Below are 20,114 nucleotides of genomic sequence, written 5' to 3'. Positions count from 1 at the left end.
TAATTGGGCATATCCCTAAGAACCTCCGCGAGTGGCATGTTAATGCTAATTTGCTTAATCATGTCCGCAAATTTCTCATACCGCCTTGCGAGTCTGTCTTTCTTTAATGCTTTTGGGTAAGGAATAGGTTCCTTATGCACCTTTACTGGTGGTTCTTCACTTTTCTTTGGTATGACCTCAGGTGGATCATCTTTCTCTTGTTCTTTATCAACTTGCTCATTTTCATCAACCGGTATTTGTAAAACAGAAGGAGATAAAGGAACTTCCGGGGACTTAAGAGTCTCCGGTTTAGTAGTTAAACCACTTCTAGTAGTTATAGCATTTACATGCTCGTTCCTTGTTTGGGGGTTGTTGGGATTCACTTGAGTATTTGAGGGGAGAGTACCTGGTGGTCTCTCTGATAGTAACTGTGATATCCTTCCAACATCCCTTTCTAAGTTTTGTATTGTGGCTTGTTGATTTCGGATTTGCTGAGTTTGGAGCTCTGCATTTTGCTCGTGCTTAACCATAAAATCTCTTAAGAGATCTTCTAAACCAGATTTCCTCTCAGGTTGAGGTTGCATAATTGCTAATGGTTGTGGTTGCATAAATGCTAGTGGTTGTGGTTGATTGTGTTGGAAATTATTTTGATAATTTCGTTGAGGTTGATTTCGGTTATTATAACCTGGTGGCGGATTTCTTTGATTTTGATTTGGGAAATTCCGGTTATTTTGGTAACCTGGATTTCCTCCTTGATAGTTATTATTATTTTGATAGTTATTATTATTTGATCCTGAAGGTCCTCCTACTTGATAGCTGTTTATAGGAGGATATTTTCGGTTGTTTGCTTCTATAGCTGGAAAATCACTGAAGTTCATTTCACCTTTTCGTAAGTAACCTAAGAAATTTGCTTGCTCTTCCATTGTACTTTGATCACAATCTCTAGTAAGATGGGGACCTTGGCATAGTTCACATCCTACTCGGATAGCATGCATTTCCTTGGTTACTTTCTCGATTTGCCTTGCTTGATTTGCTATTTGAACTTTTAAAGAAGCAATTTCATCATTGCTTTCAATACTAGCAACATTTGATGATCTAGAGAATTCTATTTCTTGATGCCAATTATGGGAATGGGAAGCTAAATCAGCAATGATTGTGTGAGCGTCTTCAGGTGTTTTCTTCATGATCGAACCTCCGGCTGCAACATCTATATCTTTTCTAGTTGTCACATTGACTCCTTTATAGAATATTTGGACCTTTTGGAATGTATTCAACCCGTGTTGAGGACATACCCTAAGCATTTTGTTGAATCGGGTCCAAGCTTCATAAAGAGTTTCATTAGGCTTTTGCATAAAGTGATTTATATCACTTTGCAATTTTGCTGCTTTTGAAGCAGGAAAGAATTCTGACAAAAACTTATCCATCATATCATTCCAGTTTTCAATATAACCTTCTGGTAATGAGTCTAGCCAATCTCTTGCATCATCTTTTAAGGACCATGGAAAGATTTTTAAACATGCAACTTCATCGGTGACATCTTTGATTTTGAAAAGCTTGTAAATGCTTACAAACTTACGAAGATGCTCGTTAGCATCCTCATTTGGGGCTCCACCGAATTGACATGTATTAGTCACCATGTGTAAAAATTGACCTTTTATTTCAAAGCCATCACTCATCGTGGGTTGGATGATTGCATGGCCTTGACCTTTTCTTGTGGCCTTCATTAATGCTTCCATCGTTTGATTTGTATCAGCCATTTCTTCTTCTTCTTTAATAATCGGCTCTATGATTGGTTGAATTATTGGTTCAGAGTCGGATTCTAAGGAAAGTGACTCTAAATTTTTAGCAAGAGATTCTACTTCTTGAGCTCTTAAGCGTTCGTGGAATTTTCTTTCGGGTTCAGGATGTGAAGGAGTTAATTCAGCGTTGGAGGAACGTAAGTTCATACATTAATTTCTATTATGAGATCACTTCACTAAAGGTTTAATCTAGGGTTACCTATTTGTTTCTCTTTAGTGTTTTTTTGGTGTTTTAAAATTACTAGTACTTCCTATTTCTTTTTGTTGTTTTTGTCCTTTATTAATTCTTTGAGGTTCCGGATTAAGTTTAACGAGTTTAGGATTGAACGGATCATACAATTTGGAAATTGTACAAAGAACTAAAGGATTTATTCATAAACTTTGAACTTTCTTGGAAATGAATTTCCTCGAGAGGATCGAATAACATAAAAACAATGATAAAAACCCTTAAACAAACAGATTTTCCTTCTGATTTTGCCCACGTTTCGAATAGCCAAAAGATGCAGCAGAGGGGCAGGATCCTTCTATTGACCAATAAAATTGGTGATCCAACAACCCGGTCCACGTACAAATCCAACTACTACTACGAATCAGAAAAATTATCTATTTATTTAACTGCCAACTCCCCGGCAGCGGCGCCAAAAAGTTGATGTGCTGGATCGTAACCTTTATTTTGAACGGATTTGAGTTGTTTTGTTACACGAATTGATTTATTGTATATGTGGTATTTTATTGAATTCAGGTTGATTTCACACACATATAGGCAACTAGTCCTATTCATGTAGTTTAGTTTGTTGGTAAATCCGATTCGTTCCACAGGGAGATGGAGTGTTTAATGGTTTTTAATAGTCTTTGATGTCAAACTTAATTAAAGGGGGTTTTGGATTAGGAATTTATAAAATAACAGTAAAAGAAAATAACTTAAACTAATTTACTAAATAAAATTACAAGATTACAATAATTAACTTAAAAAGGAACTAAATGAGATTATACTAATTAGGATGCGAATATTTTATTACTAAAGGGTAATTAGTAAAATAGTAACTTTTAATAAAACTATATGTTTAGAATTTTGTTTTGAGTAATTATAATATAAATTTATTTAAATTAACTAAATGATATTTTTAATAAGATTAATACAAATTAATAGGAATTGAAATAATTAACTAATTATAAACTAATTACAAATTATAAACTTATAATAATTAACACTAATTAGTAGGTTTTAAACATGTATTAAAGTATTTTATAATAAGTAATATAAATTATGTAATAATAACTTAAATATAATAATTAAAATAACTAAAACCCTAATTTTGCCCTAACTGGTACTGTAGCCGTGTCTTGTACATACGCGTTTCGCGTATTTATACGCGTATCGCGTATAATTTAAAACCTACGCGAATTGTGTGATTCTGATCGTACAGTTTGATTTACAGGCATACGCGTTTCGCGTATACCATACACGATTCGTGTATGATATATAAACTGTGACAAACAGTCTGTTACGGATTTAAATGTTTTTATGTATTGTTTTTATATTTTAAAATAATAATTCGTAAATAATGATAATAATACGTTTACAAGAAATAATAATGGGATAAATGGGAGTGTTTACTTAAATGTGTCACCCCTAGGTCCATGGATTGTTTTGAGTTTTAAGCCTTATTAAAATGTTTTAGTATTAAACTTTATATTTTTCTTTCGAAAAAATATAAGGTTACAACTAACTAAAATAAATCTAATTTTCATCGGATTCTATTTAGATGGCTACTATTCCCTAAGTATTTAAATTGAGACCTAGCCTAGTTTTGACTTTCGCCAATACCCAAATCATAACGGTTTCCCTTTTTATAATTTCACTATCATATAATTATTGATATTACCCAAACCACCGAAGTTTATTTCTAAATTGGTGTTAATAACTTATCCATAAATTCGTCTAGATCATTTTTAATGTTGAAGCTTAATTTATATAAATAAAAACAACTTTCGTTATTTAAACTTAATAAATTAAGTGGCAAGGGTCAAATACCTAATTACATAAAAATGGTTCTTTTAACTAGGCTCAATATTAAAAATACTAAAGTTACATTTTAACTTTTACAAATAGTAACAATCCATTTCACTAGGGGCTTTACATCTAAGCAAACACTATGGAAATTTAGCTACTCATGTTACTAGGATGAACATAAAAATATAAATATGCAAACATAATAACAACGATAATTTTAACAAGATATACTTACTAAAAATTCTTCACTTTCATTAACTTCAAACGGTAGAAAATTACAAATAACAACACCCTTCACGCGAACAATACACCCTTAATATTTAAAACTACCTAAATATTGAACCTTGAAACTAATTATACAGAGTACTTGAAAACAAAATAACAGTAACTAAATTAATTTGTATGTGTATAGTAATGTTGTATGATATGTCTCCTATTGCTTTCAACATGTACTCCGTATTTATCATTGAGAAATAGTAGTAGGTAGAGTTTTATTTGAATCCTTGCTGTATCTCAATTGATCAAAAGAATTGTTTTAAAACACAAAAAGCAGCCGCCCCTTATCTGATTCATGATTATCTTCGGCCTAATATTACGCGTTTCGTGTAGAGGTCACACGATTCGCGTAAGGCTAAATTACTACGCGTTTCGTGTAGATCTACACGATTCGCGTAAGAGATAATGGCAGTTTTCTTTATTTTTCTTTTTCGTTTGTTCTATGTTGACCTCGTATCGACGTGTAACATTTTGGATGACTTGTTGTAACCTTTTTCTTTAGTTTTCTTCATTCTTGAATTCGGATGAACGTTTCCTCGATATATTTGATTTAAACTCATCGTTTATCGTCTTTTCTTCCAACTTCACTTCTATGTTTACTTTAATCGTTTTTCTCGTGAAATGCGCATTGAATGTCTTTGTAGATGGTAAAAACCTATGAAATATAAGTGATATTGCGTTGAATAATATGTATGTTTAGAGCAATATCAGATCAATACTGAGATACGTATACACTGGGTCATGGATTGATTCAAGATAATATTTATCGATTTATTTCTGTACATCTAACTGTGGACAACTAGTTGTAGGTTACTAACGAGAACAGCTGACTTAATAAACTTAAAACATCAAAATATATTAAAAGTGTTGTAAATATATTTTGAACATACTTTGATATATATGTATATATTGTTATAGGTTCTTGAATCAACCAGTGGCCAAGTCTTACTTCCCGACGAAGTAAAAATCTGTAAAAGTGAGTTATAGTCCCACTTTTAAAATCTAATATTTTTGGGATGAGAATACATGCAGGTTTTATAAATGATTTACAAAATAGACACAAGTACGTGAAACTACATTCTATGGTTGAATTATCGAAATCGAATATGCCCCTTTTTATTAAGTTTGGTAATCTAAGAATTAGGGAACAGACACCCTAATTGACGCGAATCCTAAAGATAGATCTATTGGGCCTAACAAACCCCATCCAAAGTACCGGATGTTTTAGTACTTCGAAATTTATATCATATCCGAAGGGTGTCCCGGAATGATGGGGATATTCTTATATATGCATCTTCTTAATGTCGGTTACCAGGTGTTCACCATATTAATGATTTTTATCTCTATGTATGGGATGTGTATTGAAATATGAAATCTTGTGGTCTATTGTTACGATTTGATATATATAGGTTAAACCTATAACTCACCAACATTTTTGTTGACGTTTAAAGCATGTTTATTCTTAGGTGAATACTAAGAGCTTCCGTTGTTGCATACTAAAATAAGGACAAGATTTGGAGTCCATGTTTGTATGATATTGTGTAAAAACTGCATTCAAGAAAATGATTTCAATGTAACATATTTGTATTGTAAACCATTATGTAATGGTCGTGTGTAAACAGGATATTTTATATTATCATTTAATCTACGTAAAGCTTTTTAAACCTTTATTTATGAAATAAAGGTTATGGTTTAAAAATGAATGCAGTCTTTGAAAAACGTCTCATATAGAGGTCAAAACCTCGCAACGAAATCAATTAATATGGAACATTTTTAATCAATAAGAACGGGACATTTCATCTGCAACGACGACCATACAACATTTCATAGGGCGGCATCCCTATACTCGAATGATATGAATTATTATACGCGAATTCGACCAACGGCAAATGTGTATCCCACGAACCACCGTATTCTAACACACAAGCCCTTAACATATCCTCTAAAGTCTGTATCGTTCTTTCACTCTGACCGTCTGTCTGAGGATGATAAGCTGTACTTAAATTCACACGTGTACCCAGATTCTGTTGAAGACTATTCCAAAAATTCGACACAAATCTGGAATCTCTGTCTGAAACGATCGATAACGGCACACCATGTCGACTAACTATTTCTTTCACATATAATTCGGCTAACTCACTTAACGAGGCTGTCTCACGAGTAGCAAGAAAATGAGCACTTTTAGTTAGACGATCCACTATTACCCAAATCATATCATGTCTTTTCTGAGTTCGAGGTAATTTTGTCACAAAATCTATCGTTATATGTTCCCATTTCCACTCTGGAATCTGTAACTGACGTAACGAACCATAAGGTTTCTGGTGTTCTGCCTTCACTTGAGCACAAATATGACACTTTTCGACATATCGAGCGATATCTGTTTTCATTGTCGGCCACCAATACACTATTTTCAAATCATGATACATCTTATTACTACCCGGATGTACTGTCAATCTGGATTTGTGAGCTTCTGTCATAATTAAATCCCTCAAATCTCCAAGCTTAGGCACCCAAACACGATTGTTTAAAGTCTTTAGTCCACGTGAGTCATTAATTAAGTCCACTTTTCGTTTGATCATTTGTTCAGATTTAATATGTTCGTCCTCCAAAGCACAGGCCTGAACGGTTCTTAAGCTGTTGATCAGATCTGAAGTTATATTCAAACGAAGGAATTTCACAGTTTCACTTAATCTTTTATGACTTAGCGCATCTGCAACAACATTTGCTTTACCCGGATGATATTTATTTCACAATCATAATCTTTGATCAACTCTTGCCACCGTCTCTGACGCATATTCAATTCTTTCTGTGAGAAGATATATTGCAAACTCTTATGATCTGTACAAATAACACAATGGGTTCCATACAAATAGTGTCTCCACAGTTTCAAAGCAAACACTACTGCAGCCATTTCAAGATCATGCACTGGATAATTCTTCTCATGAACTTTCAAATGTCGCGAGGCGTAGGCGATTACTTTATCTCTTTGCATTAAAACACAACCCAATCCAGCGTATGATGCATCACAGTATACCACGAAGTCGTCTGAACCTTCTGGTAAAGCTAACACTGGTGCCTGACACAGTAGCTGTTTCAAAATCTGAAAAGCCTTTTCCTGTTCATCAGTCCATCGAAAGGCTACATCTTTACGAGTTAACTTAGTCAACGGACCTGCTGATGTGTGTAGCGTGGTGTACAAAATAGTTATATATTTTTAATGCGGATTGCTACAAAATATGACAAGTTTTAATTATTTATTTACAAATGGGATATACCTAAACCTTGCTACAACACTATAGGCAGTGTACCTAATCGTAGAGTAGCGTAGTTTTTAGTAAGTCCGGTTCGTTCCACAGGGAGCTAGTGAAGTTTAACACTATATTTTTAACAACTATATTTATACAAAATATATATAATTATATAAGTAGTATTATTATTATTATATAAAGGGGAGTTTTTACCCTTTAGTGACCGGTTTGTCGATTTTAAAACTTAAGTTACAATTAAAACCTAATGCAAAATATTAAAAATAGCTAGAACTTAATTTAAAAAGTAAAGTAAATGACGATAATTTAAATGACAGAAATTAAAATGCGATAATTAAAAGTGCAATTAAATATGAAAAATAAGGAATTATGCTTATTTAAACTTCCGTAATCATGATGTTTGGCGTGTTAATTTTAGTTTTAGTCCGATGGGTTAATTGTCCTTTGTCCTGGATTATTCAAGATGTCCATACGGTTTTGTCCATAATGGTCCAACGGGCATAATTATAAATGCGAAGTTCTTCGTCAAATAGTCCTTATGTCCGAAGTCAAATATTCCAACTAATTGGGGATTTAAACTGTAACAAGGTCTTAATTCTTTGTTTAATGAATACACCAGGTTATCGACTGCGTGTATTCCAAGGTTTTAATACTTTGTTAACAATTACACCCAAGTTTCCTTAAATGTAATCCACCCCTGTTTTAACAAGTCTAGTGACCAATAATTCACCCCCCGTGTCCTGTCAAATGAACAATAATATGTACTTATAAATATCCCGCCCACCGTGTCCGATTAAGCGTATGTGGATATTTATAGATACATAAAATTATAACCTTTATATAAAATTAACGAGGTATCGTTAATTAAATATAAAGCCCATTAAAAGCCCATAGTCTAATTTTCACAAGTGTCGTTCTTTTGTCCAAACCCCAATTATGGTCCAAAGCCCAATTACCCCAATTTTAGTATTTAGCCTTACATCACGATTACTTCAGTATTAAATAAGCATAATAACGGCTTAGCTACTAAACATTAATGAAAAAGGAAAGACATAGCTTACAGTGGTGATTAATTGCGTAGCGTTATACGGACAGAGTTCCGACTTAAAGCCCGTAAATCATTTGTTACAATAACTAAATTATTATTATTAAACTTAAAATTAAAATTAATATTATAAATATAAATATCTTACATTGAGAATCAGAGAAAGAAAAGAGAAAAAGGTGTAGTTCTAATTCATCGAATTACATGCCTTTTATAGGCAAAATATCAAATTGAATTTTCGCTTACGACCCCTGAACTATGCTCAATTAACAACTTTTTATTATTTAATATTATTCTTATTATGAATTAATTAAATATTATATTTTATTCTTGTGCATAGTTGACTTGTACTTTCAGCTCCGTTGCGTCGCGCGTTGAGAGTTGGTTCATGCCTCGGTTCCGGATTTTCGAACGCCCTTTTGTACAATTTTATATCGTGTACTTTGCGTTTTGTAACTTGTACTCTTGTCGTTTTTAGACGTTCTTCATCAATAATTTGAACCTTTTTAATTGTATCTTGTACTTTTTAGCTTTTTGGACCTTTTTGTCTTTGAATCTTCGTTTTCGCCTTTTGTCTTCGCACTTATTTAATATAAACGAATATTACATGAAAATGGAACAATTGCAACTAAAATCTTGTCTTTCTTGGGGGATAATGCTATGAAATATATGTTCCTTTTTAGCCTTATCACCTGCTATTTTAGAAAAATCTTTGATAAATCTGCGATAATAACCAGCCAAACCCAGAAAACTCTTAATCTCAGTTGGAGTCTTCGGAGAATTCCAATTCATTACCGCTTCTATCTTTATCGGATCAACCTTTATACCTTCAGCACAAATCACATGACCCAAAAACTACACTTCACGTAACCAAAATTCACACTTTGAAAATTTTGCAAATAGTTGTTCACGTTTCAACAAGTTCAAAACCTGTCTCATATATTCAGCATGTTCACTTTCTGTCTTTGAATACACTAGTATATCGTCTATGAACACAATCACAAACTTATCTAAGAACGGACGACACACTCTATTCATTAGATCCATGAAGACTGCTGGCGCATTCGTCAACCCAAACGGCATGACAAGAAATTCATAATGACCATACCTTGTTCTGAATGCTATTTTCGGTATATCTGATTCAGCAACACGAACCTGATGATATCCGGATTGTAAGTCTATCTTAGAAAAGAATGAAGCACCCTGTAATTGATCGAACAAATCGTCTATTCGAGGTAACAGATACTTATTCTTCACTGTTCTTTTGTTCAATTCACGATAATCAATACACATAAACATTGACCCATCTTTCTTTTTAACAAACAATACCGGAGCACCCCACGGTGAAGAACTCGGTCGGATAAACCCACGATCTAATAACTCTTGAATCTGTGACATCATTACACGGATTTCAGACGGCGCTAATCGGTATGGAGCTTTTGCAACTGGAGTTGTTCCAGGAACCAACTCAATCTTATATTCGATTTTCCTTACCGGCGGCAGACCTGGTAACTCATCTAGGAACACTTCGGGAAATTCTGATACTATCGGAATATCGGCCACTGTTCTCTTTTCTTTCTTCGCATCAATCACATACGCAAGAAATGAATCACAACCCTTTGCCATCGAATTTTTCGCTTTCATCATGGTTATCAACGGAAAATTATACCCGCCCCGCTCCCCTCGGGCCACAACACGGGTTCCATGTCGAACGAAAGGTAATCATTTTCCTATCACACTTAATATTAGCCCTAAGCGAGCTCAGCCAATCCATTCCTAATACTACATCAAAGCTAGGAATAGGTAACACTAAACAAGTCACCGGGAAAGACTTCCCTTCGATCTCTATACAAACCCCAGACACATATGTTGTGACGGGTGTGATCTTACCATCGGGTACTTCTACACTAACCGGCTTGGGTAACACATTAACTGGAAATTTCAACTTAGCACAGAAATCTAGGGACATAAAACACCTATTGGCACCACAATCAAACAATACGCGAGCAGGTATTGAGTTGATTAGAAACATACCGATAATCACTTCGTCGGTTGCCACGGCATTCTCAACCGACATCTGAAAAGCTCTAGCCTCTGCTGTTGGAGGGTTCTTCCTCTTTTGCCCACTCGAGGAAGTTGACCCTCCGGCTGATGCTGAACGCACCCCTGACCCTACCTCGGAACTACCACTCTTCGACGGACAACTAACTGCACGATGCCCTGGTTTGTGACAACTCCAACACACACTATTCGGATACAGATATGCTAAAGACTCATGCCCAACAACACCACACTTTAAGCATCTTCTTGTAGCCTCAGAACACTGACCACTATGAGAAGATCGACACGTGTGACACCAATTCCCTTTACCTGATCCAGACCCAGAACTACTCTGACCACTTTTACCCTTCGATTTAAACTCACTAGACTTCTTGGATTTAGATCCTGATTGACCAGATACTTGCCCACCTTATTGTTTCACATTACCAAACATTCTGTTTCTGGCGGCCTGAACATCACTTTCTACCATCTTAGCCATCACAACCGCTTGAGACAACGACGTAGCCGTTCTAACAAAAGTTCGGTACTCTGGCAAAATGATATTAACAAAATGCTATATACGAGATGCTTCGTCTGGCACCCACTATTGTACAAACCTCAGTTTATCCATATACTTCTCTACTACCTCATCGATTGTCATTTGAGGTGTCATCTTCATTTCAAGAAACTCAGTCTTGATTCGGTTCATATCAAATGGATTACAATACTGTTCACACACCTTCCCATGAAATTGCTCCCACGTGATCATACTTACTTGCTCCTTTGGTATACTGGAAATCAAAGAATCCCACCAAATCATAGCCCTACCTTTCAACATTTGACTAGCATATGTTACTTTCAGCTCGGGTTCACACTGGCACGCTTCAAATACCCTTTCAATTTCTCACAACCAATTAAGAGTTACAGTCGGATCAGTACTTCCAGAGAACTCAGAGGGTTTGCAATCACGGAAGTTCTTATAAGTACATCTTTTGGGTGGTTGCATGTAAGGTTGATGAAACATTTGCATTTGGTATGGGTTCATCATCATGGGATTTTGGTAAGTAAAAGTGTTTTGCGGTGGCATATAGTATTGGTTAGGTATTTGATTCTGAAACTGGTTCTGGTGCACATTGGGTATCGTTTAGGATTACGCGGTTGGGAAACCAGGTGGTGTATCATTATTCCCAGAATGGCTCGCTAATTCAAGCTCATTAATTTTGTCTTCAACCTCTTTTAGCTTGCTTTCTAACTGAAGGATGTAACTATTCTGATCCTTATCTGACTCAACACCCTCTTCTGGTGCTCTGAATGTTCCGGGGTTGGATGGGCCAGTCGCGTTTCTATCAGCCATACATGTGCTACAAAACAGCTCACACAAAAGCTTAGTGGATAACAGTTAGTTCAATCACAACTAACACACACATATATCCTATTTTCACTTAGCCCCCCACTCCTACAGACATGTTTGACTTGCCTCAGGGTTTGGGAACAAAATACGTGCACGTACTTGTTGCCAAACCATGCTCTGATACCAACTTGTAACACCGGCCATTTTTATTTTATACACAGCGGAAGACTTTAATAATAAACACAATATAAGTCACGTCATTACATTAAACCGTATAATTAAGTTTAAGCTTACACAACAGTGTTACGTTATAACAAAACATTATTTAAACAAAAGTCCACATCAGAGTAGGGTTGTCAAACATGTCTTCTGCATCCATACCCATCCCAACTAGCAGTACCTAAACCTGCAAAGGGGGAAACATGTGGGGGATTAGTGCACCGCTAAGTGAATGGAATCTATCTAACAGATATAGCTTAAGCCACACACGAGCTATATACTAACAGCACTTGCTAACTACCAACTAGCATACAATAAGACAATACGAGGATCGGCGGCTTGTATGAGCACACGACTCTCATCTGATCAGGCCTGAGTCTACCGATAGTCCCTGCTACTCAATTCACATTATAGTTATCCAGATGCAGGGGGTGCATCATTCACACTATACTCCACAATCAGTAGCCTATGGACCCAACCTCCCCTAGGCACGGTTGACCTCATACGGACTCTAACCTCTCCTAGGCACGGTCTCGAGTCCCCAGTCTCCCTAGGCCCGACTGGTGTCATTCACACAGTGTACACATAATTCACATACAACATCAGGCAAACGATATTATTCTAACATAGCAATTCCTACACTATGCATGGTAAAAGAGTCAACCATAGTAGCATGATATGCTACTTAAACTCTATCCATAGATAGACCCACTCACCAATTACCAGCAACTGCTCAGTTTTTATTTCTGAGCTTCCTCCTTGTCCTTATCTCCTGAGAACAGCAAAAACCAAGTTAGAATAGTGTTCCCATCAAGATTAGACACACTGACAGCGAATTATAGCGAATTAGTAAAAATTTGCGTCCGCTAAAATTTTCATGCTTAACACTTATGCACTTTCAAAATAAAGTTACATCCTGAACACCAAAATACAACGGGCAGCATAACGGCTAGAATTCAACACTTAGTAAAAATTTCACTGTCTAAGACCATCGGTCGATGGTCCCATCCATCGGCCGATCGTCAACACACCATCGGTCGATGGTCTCCCCCAATCGGTCAATCGTCAAAATTACATCCGCTGGTCAGAAATCATACACCATCGGTCGATGGTCTCGTCCATCGGCCGATCGTCCTCACCATCGGTCGATGGTCAACGACCATCGGCCGAAGATAGTTTATCAGCTGCAACAGCAGCAAAGTGACGGGTTTCAACCCAAAATCACCAAATCTCGACTTTGGACACGTTTTTTACCTCAAAACTGAACACAACTCGTACACTTGACATTTAAAGACATAAACCCACAACTTTTATGCACAAACAACAACAAATTGAACCAATTTTGACACAAAATCCCATTTTAACAAAAACTAACTTAAAAACCCATTTAATCACAGATTTGATCATGAAATCTTACAAACTTTACCTTGTTAGAATCACAATGACACAAGGAACGATTTGACACCAAAATCAAGCTTTAATTCGAGATCAAATGATTTAGGGTTGTTTAAGATGATGAAGATAAGGTTAGGTGAGAGTGAGAGTGGGAGGAAGGTTCAGTAACAAAATGAGGGGAATTAGCTGCCTTTACACTTATTTTGGGGTTAAAAACCCATACCCCACAACACACGGGTATTTACCAATTATCTGATATCTTTCGCACAAGATTAGGTAACCCAAACGAGGTCCAATTAAAATAAACAAACCTGTTCTGGGACCCTTGTCACAAACTGGTTACAACACAATTAAAATAAAACACTAATAAAATAATTGAAATAAAAGCACTTAAGACTAAGCACAAACCCTAAGGATAAAATAGGTAACTTACAACTAGCCCGGGTTTCAGTCTGTTACAAAAAGAAACTTGATCGAACTTTATGAGAAGCACAAAAATCATCAAAAAATTTATCAAAGCATCATTGACGTCAAAGAAAGTTATAAGAAGATTGTTTTTTTTACGGCCAAAGAATAATTAAATTAGAAAAAAGCGATCCCTAGCAAGGAGCTAAGGGATGATTACAAAGGTATAGCAAGCCATGAATTCCAATTGGAAACTAAATGGCCTCTATTTTTAATCCAACAAAAAGTAATTAATCTAACAAAATCAAATAAACTACTCTTGTTACAAAAAGAATCTGAAAAAACGAGACCGTTCCTGAATCGCCAAAGAGCCCATAACGACGTCACCATAACCGCAATGATCCTATCCTTGGAAGAAGACCGTAAATGTACACCTTCTACCATACCAAAAAAGAATCCCATGAAACAAAATGAGGCATATCACAATCGAGCCAAACACGAACTTTCCACCATAAATCACGAGCCAAATCACAATTGAAAAATAAGTGGTCTCTAGTTTCTACCCCATTAATACATGACGGGCAAACAATCGAAGCAACATCAATCCCTTTCGCGGAAAGATTCCAACGAACCGGGAGGGAATCTAAACGAAAACGCCATAAAAAAACATTAACATTTCTAGGGATAAAGTCGTACCAGACCGTGTGAATCTGCGATGTGGGAAGTAACTTATTATCGATCAAATCCCTCGCTTTTTTCACCGTATAACACCCGTCATTAGAAAACGAACACAACCATGAATCCGGCCGATCACTTTTCTGGAGGTATTGTGTCTATATGGGACCCGAAAGTTTTTATAAGAAGATTGTTGATAATGAATTTTATCATAAAATTTCAGCAGATGCAAAACCAAATAAAGTCTTCGAAAACTGTGAACGGGGGATTGAGCTTAACAACATGAGAATGGAAGCAAATCTGAAGAAGATGAAATATGAAGAGAGTAAAATAAACTTTCTTAAGGATGAGATGGAAGAAGTTATTAAGCATTATAGATGAATTATTAGATAATTATGTTATTGTCTTTTGTATCTTGGTTTAAAAACCTGTATTGTAATGTATTTTAATGCTTAATGAATGATATGATGAATGAATGAATAATGTTTTAAATAATAATTATTTAGTTAATTCATATGATGAATGAATAATGTCTTAAAAACTAAAATTCTGTCAATATGAATGAGAAAATGTATGATGAATGATGAAATTATGAATGATGAATGATCAAGTTATGAATGATGAATGATGAATGATCAAATTATGAATGATGAATGATCTAAAATTGAGCTTAGTTATTTCATATAATGAATGAATAATGTCTTAAAAAATAAGAATTCTGTCAATATGAATGAGAAAAATGTATGATGAATGATGAAATTATGAATGATGAATGATGAATGATGAATGATCAAGTTACGAAAAATGAATGATGAATGAAGAATAATGAATCATGAATGATGATTCATGAATGATAAATTTGACAATCTACATTACATTATAAAAGGAGCTGAATGACACAAAAATATTTAATGAATAATAAAAAAAGTATATATTTAATGAGAAAATTGAGCTTAGTTCTTCCTAAACATCATGTTTATTTTTTATCTAAAAAACATAATTTCGCATTAAAGTATCATTCATCAGCAACACTTATTATTTTATAACATAACTGTATTTGGATGAATTAAACTCAAACAGTTAAATTTCATAAAAAAAATCTTATTACATGCATGTAAATAAAAATATTATTCATCATGTTTTCACTACTCATTCGTCATAAAAGATTTCACTTATTTTATGTGTATCTTCTTCTTGCACTTTCCATCAGTTGTTCTTTTTCAGTCTCTGTGTATGCACTATGAAAGCAATTCATTTCTTTAAGAACTTCATCCTTAATAATGTTGATGTCACTAACGATTATCTTTGCAGCATATTTTTTGCGCAGCTTCTCAATCTGTATGTCCCTTTCTTGGCCTTCATCTTCTAAATAACAATCACATGAATCACCACTGACATACGTCTCCATATATCTCATCGTTAAAACTCCGTAAGTCGGATCCATTCCATTTGATCTCCATTTGAATATCTTTCTCTTTGGTTCTAATTTTGTCAACAAATCTTATTTGATATGTTTGAATTCTCCCAAATACCTCGAGAACAAGTATTTCTGCATTTTTATAAATGATTTTAACATAAGATAATGCCAAACTCACTAAAAAAACATGTGATGAATTATATTTTTTTGTGATTGAATGATAAAATGAATGATCAATGATACTTTCATCTTTCATCATTCATCATTTATCATTCATCATTCATTATTCATAAATTTATGATTTATCATTAATTTTTCTCATTCATCATTAACAAACTTTATATTCACTTTGTTATTTGATTTACCAAACCATCATGAGAAAGTCCATACTTCTCATCAGTTGGCATATCCAAGTAGCTATGGTCTATTATATCAATATCTGAGCTTGTTAGATTGAAGCACAATAAGAAATTTAGTCCACTAATAAATACCGGGAAGAAACCCTGCATTTTACAATGATAACATTTACATTAGTTAATATGTTTCATTAAATATTAATAATTTTTTAACATTTTTTACATCAATATATCATACAATTTCTACTTCAGAAAATTTGTAATCTATATCATCACATGTTGTCTGGTGAACAATTTTTTCTCTGAATTTGACATATGTTTCTTCCTTATAAGCACACAAATCCAACATATCTTCAGTCTTCACAGTTTAACCAATTTATATGCTGTTAGTACATAATAATTGAGTTTTTTATTTTAAAATTTTTTTTAATGACATACCAAAATCGAAGCTGGAAACATATATCTTGTCGCTTTGTGTTTTGTATACAATTTTGCTTCCATGTTCAATATTGCTGACCAGCAGTCAATGACTGAGTTTGATAAGTCCATTTGATGAAGTAGGCTTGCAATCTGATTTCTGTTTAGTAGTTTCCCGCTCATGCAGCTGAATACAACTACCCTGTTTTGAGTCAAATATTCATTATTACACAGTAAATAAACATGAAATTATCAAATGCTAAATTTCATAAATGTATGTAATTTTTTGTCACAAATATGATCAATGACAAACATAGTGAACGACAAACATGATGATTGACAAACATGATGATTGACATCCACGATAAAATGACATTCAAGGCAAACATGGATGAACGGTAAACATGATGAATGACAAAATTTTATTTTTTAATGACAAACATGATCAATTATAAATATAATTATTTATAAATAATATAAATTATAAATATCAATTATGAAAATTAACATCATTATTCATAATCTGATTTTTATATACTTATTCTGGTGCATCAGCAAAACAATACATGAATGTCGAGATTTCTTTTTCCATTTGTGTGAGCTCACTTTTGTGATCAACTACAATTGCATTCCATGGTGTTAATATGATGTCATCATCTTCGGATTCAGTCAAAAGTTTGAATGATGGATTTTCTATTCCATCCAACGATTTCTTTTTTAATCTTGATTCAGATTCAGATCTTAGCTTTTGATTCATCTCAGCATACAGATTTCTAGGTTTCAAAGCAGATTTCTTTTCCCTCTTATTGCTGATTTGTAGTAAAGTAGTTGTAGTTCTTTGCTGTTTTTGTTTAGAATTTTCTTTTGTTGCAGGTTCTTTTCTTTTTGTTGCTTCAGATTCTTGCTTGAACAAACTTGTAAATTTTCTTTCAAATTCATCTATATCCTTATTGTTTGGATACATAGTTGTTGCTTTTGTTAACACACTGTTAATTGCATTTGTTTCTTCAACAATCCGTCGATACCTCATTTCTAAACACTTAAGATAGTCCTGTAAATTTTATATTCTATCAATCGTAACATTCATTAAACAGTTTTCATTCATCATAAAACAGCCACAAATCGTCAGAATCAAACAAATTATTATTATTATTATTATTTGTCAAACTGATAAAATATTAATCAAACACTTAACATTCATTAAAAATCATATAGACAAAATATACCTCTGCATTGTTTGGTGTTTTGAGGTTTATTTGTTTTTGTTTCCCTTTTTCTTTATAATCATTACTAACAGCCTTAACAATTCTTCCTTCACTAAATTCTCCTTTCTTCATTTCTACATCAATCCTTCTTTTCATTTCTTCTACTGTCTATCGCTCGATCACGTAGATATTTTTATTTTTCAAGAAACCTTCACATTCTACTCTTTCTAAATACAATAGCTACAATCAAAGAATAAAGTACAATTTGTTTTTTATTGTATTAAATATAAAGAATAAACTTAATTTTAACAGTAAAATATATATGAATTTGTACTTACAATTAGGACACTTAGCGGTCCAGAATAATACTGTCCATTTTGTCCTCTGTCCCATCCCTTCTTGCTCAGCAGTAGACATTCATATATGTATCCACACCAATCAACCTTCGATACATCTACGTCATTTGTAATACATGGCAAGAACTTCAAATTACATGTTCCACATTTGTTAGCTTCTTCCATACAAGTAGCAAAAAGAACAAGGAAGTTCAAAATGAACTTTCTATCTGCATTTTTTCTTTCCTTCATATATTCAACAACATCCGTTGAATGTATGTCTTGCTAATTCTTAAACTGCTTTCTCCATGAAATAGTCACCAGATCAAGTGGATTGCTTCTTTCAGCGTATATAATCTTTAATCCTTTCATTGGTACACCTAAGACTTCATGAACTGTTTCTTTCGTGATTTTGATTAAATCATTTTTAAGATTCAATGTTGATGAACATTCATCAAAGTTGTTTACTAGATAGTAACCAAGTTTCATCTGATTTTCAAAGAACTTCATTTCTAGAATCTAGCCAAATCCAATCTGCCTTATCATTTCTTTTTGTAAGTCATTCATATTCTGTATCGCAGTGTATAAACATTTTGGTGAAGATCTTGACCTTATTATTTCATCTTCTTCGTGTTTAATTCCTGCTTTGAATTTCACCCTTTCAAAATCATCATCAGAATTTTCTTTGGTTTTTGATCTACTTGTGCCTTCACCAAACGTATTTATTTTCCCATCCAAACTTTTTTCAACTTTTTTCAACTCTCCGATATTTTGGAGTACCTTAATGACTGCATTTTCAACAAGCTTTATATCTTTTTTATTCAATGCAGGTGTCTTTCTTACATATTTTCTTTTTCCGTCTTTTTCAAACTTTTCATTTTTATCCTTCTTTTTCAACTTCTGTTTTTTTTCAATCTCTGCAAACAGTTATACAATCATTCATCATAAGCTATTTTACATACAAGTTTATAATCATGTATTTATATAAGTATATCATTCATTTGTATTTTTAACATTTTTGTCATCATAGCTATAGTCATTTTTTCAACATCTTCATGAAAAATGTAATCTAATGATTGTATATATTTTTTGTCCTTCATCATAAAATGTAAGCAGTTTAATGTATTTTTTTACCATTCATCTGTATTATTTTTATAATTCATGTCTATTTTTTTTTATCATTTATCATAACTATAGGCAGTTTTTTTAACATAACACATTCTTATTTTTTATCATACATGACAATATAAAATGTAAACTATGATTTATACGTATTTTTTAGCATTCATAATAAACTATACGCATTTTTGTGTAAATTTTCCTATAAATCTTCATGTAACATTTATGATATTCAAACATTAGCACAATGCATAAATATAACATTCATATTTTTCATCATTCATTTCATTTTATATCATATTCATCATATACTAATCTATCATGTAACGACTAAAATAACAGTTATCCTTATTTATACATCATTCATTAGTTTAATTATTCTAAACATTTTTAGTTTCATTCATCGATATCAAATTTAAATTATATTATCATATTATTGAATCGCATAATTTCATTTATAAATCACGTAATCAATAAAACGTTACTTATCGTACCTGAATCATGAATTTCGTTTAATTTTCTCTTATTATTTTCATCTTCTTTTTTCCGTTTTTTCGATGCATCTTCCGCCATTTATCTGAGCTTGTAATCAAGTTTTATGTTAGATTCTTCTCCAATCGATCAATCGATCTTTAGTAGATTGTTGTTAGAATCATCGATTTCTTCGAATTTTGTTAGCTTCAATTTCGTTGATCTGAATTTTGTTCGTTCATCGCTAGGGTTTTTGCTGTGCTTCAGCGTTTTTTTTTCTTTTAATTTGTATTTTATAATTGACCATTTTACTCCTCCGTGTTATTTTTA

The sequence above is a fragment of the Rutidosis leptorrhynchoides genome, chromosome 2 (genome assembly GCF_046630445.1).
Source record: "Rutidosis leptorrhynchoides isolate AG116_Rl617_1_P2 chromosome 2, CSIRO_AGI_Rlap_v1, whole genome shotgun sequence".
Classification (NCBI taxonomy): domain Eukaryota; kingdom Viridiplantae; phylum Streptophyta; class Magnoliopsida; order Asterales; family Asteraceae; genus Rutidosis; species Rutidosis leptorrhynchoides.
Note: the sequence above shows the minus strand (reverse complement) of the source record.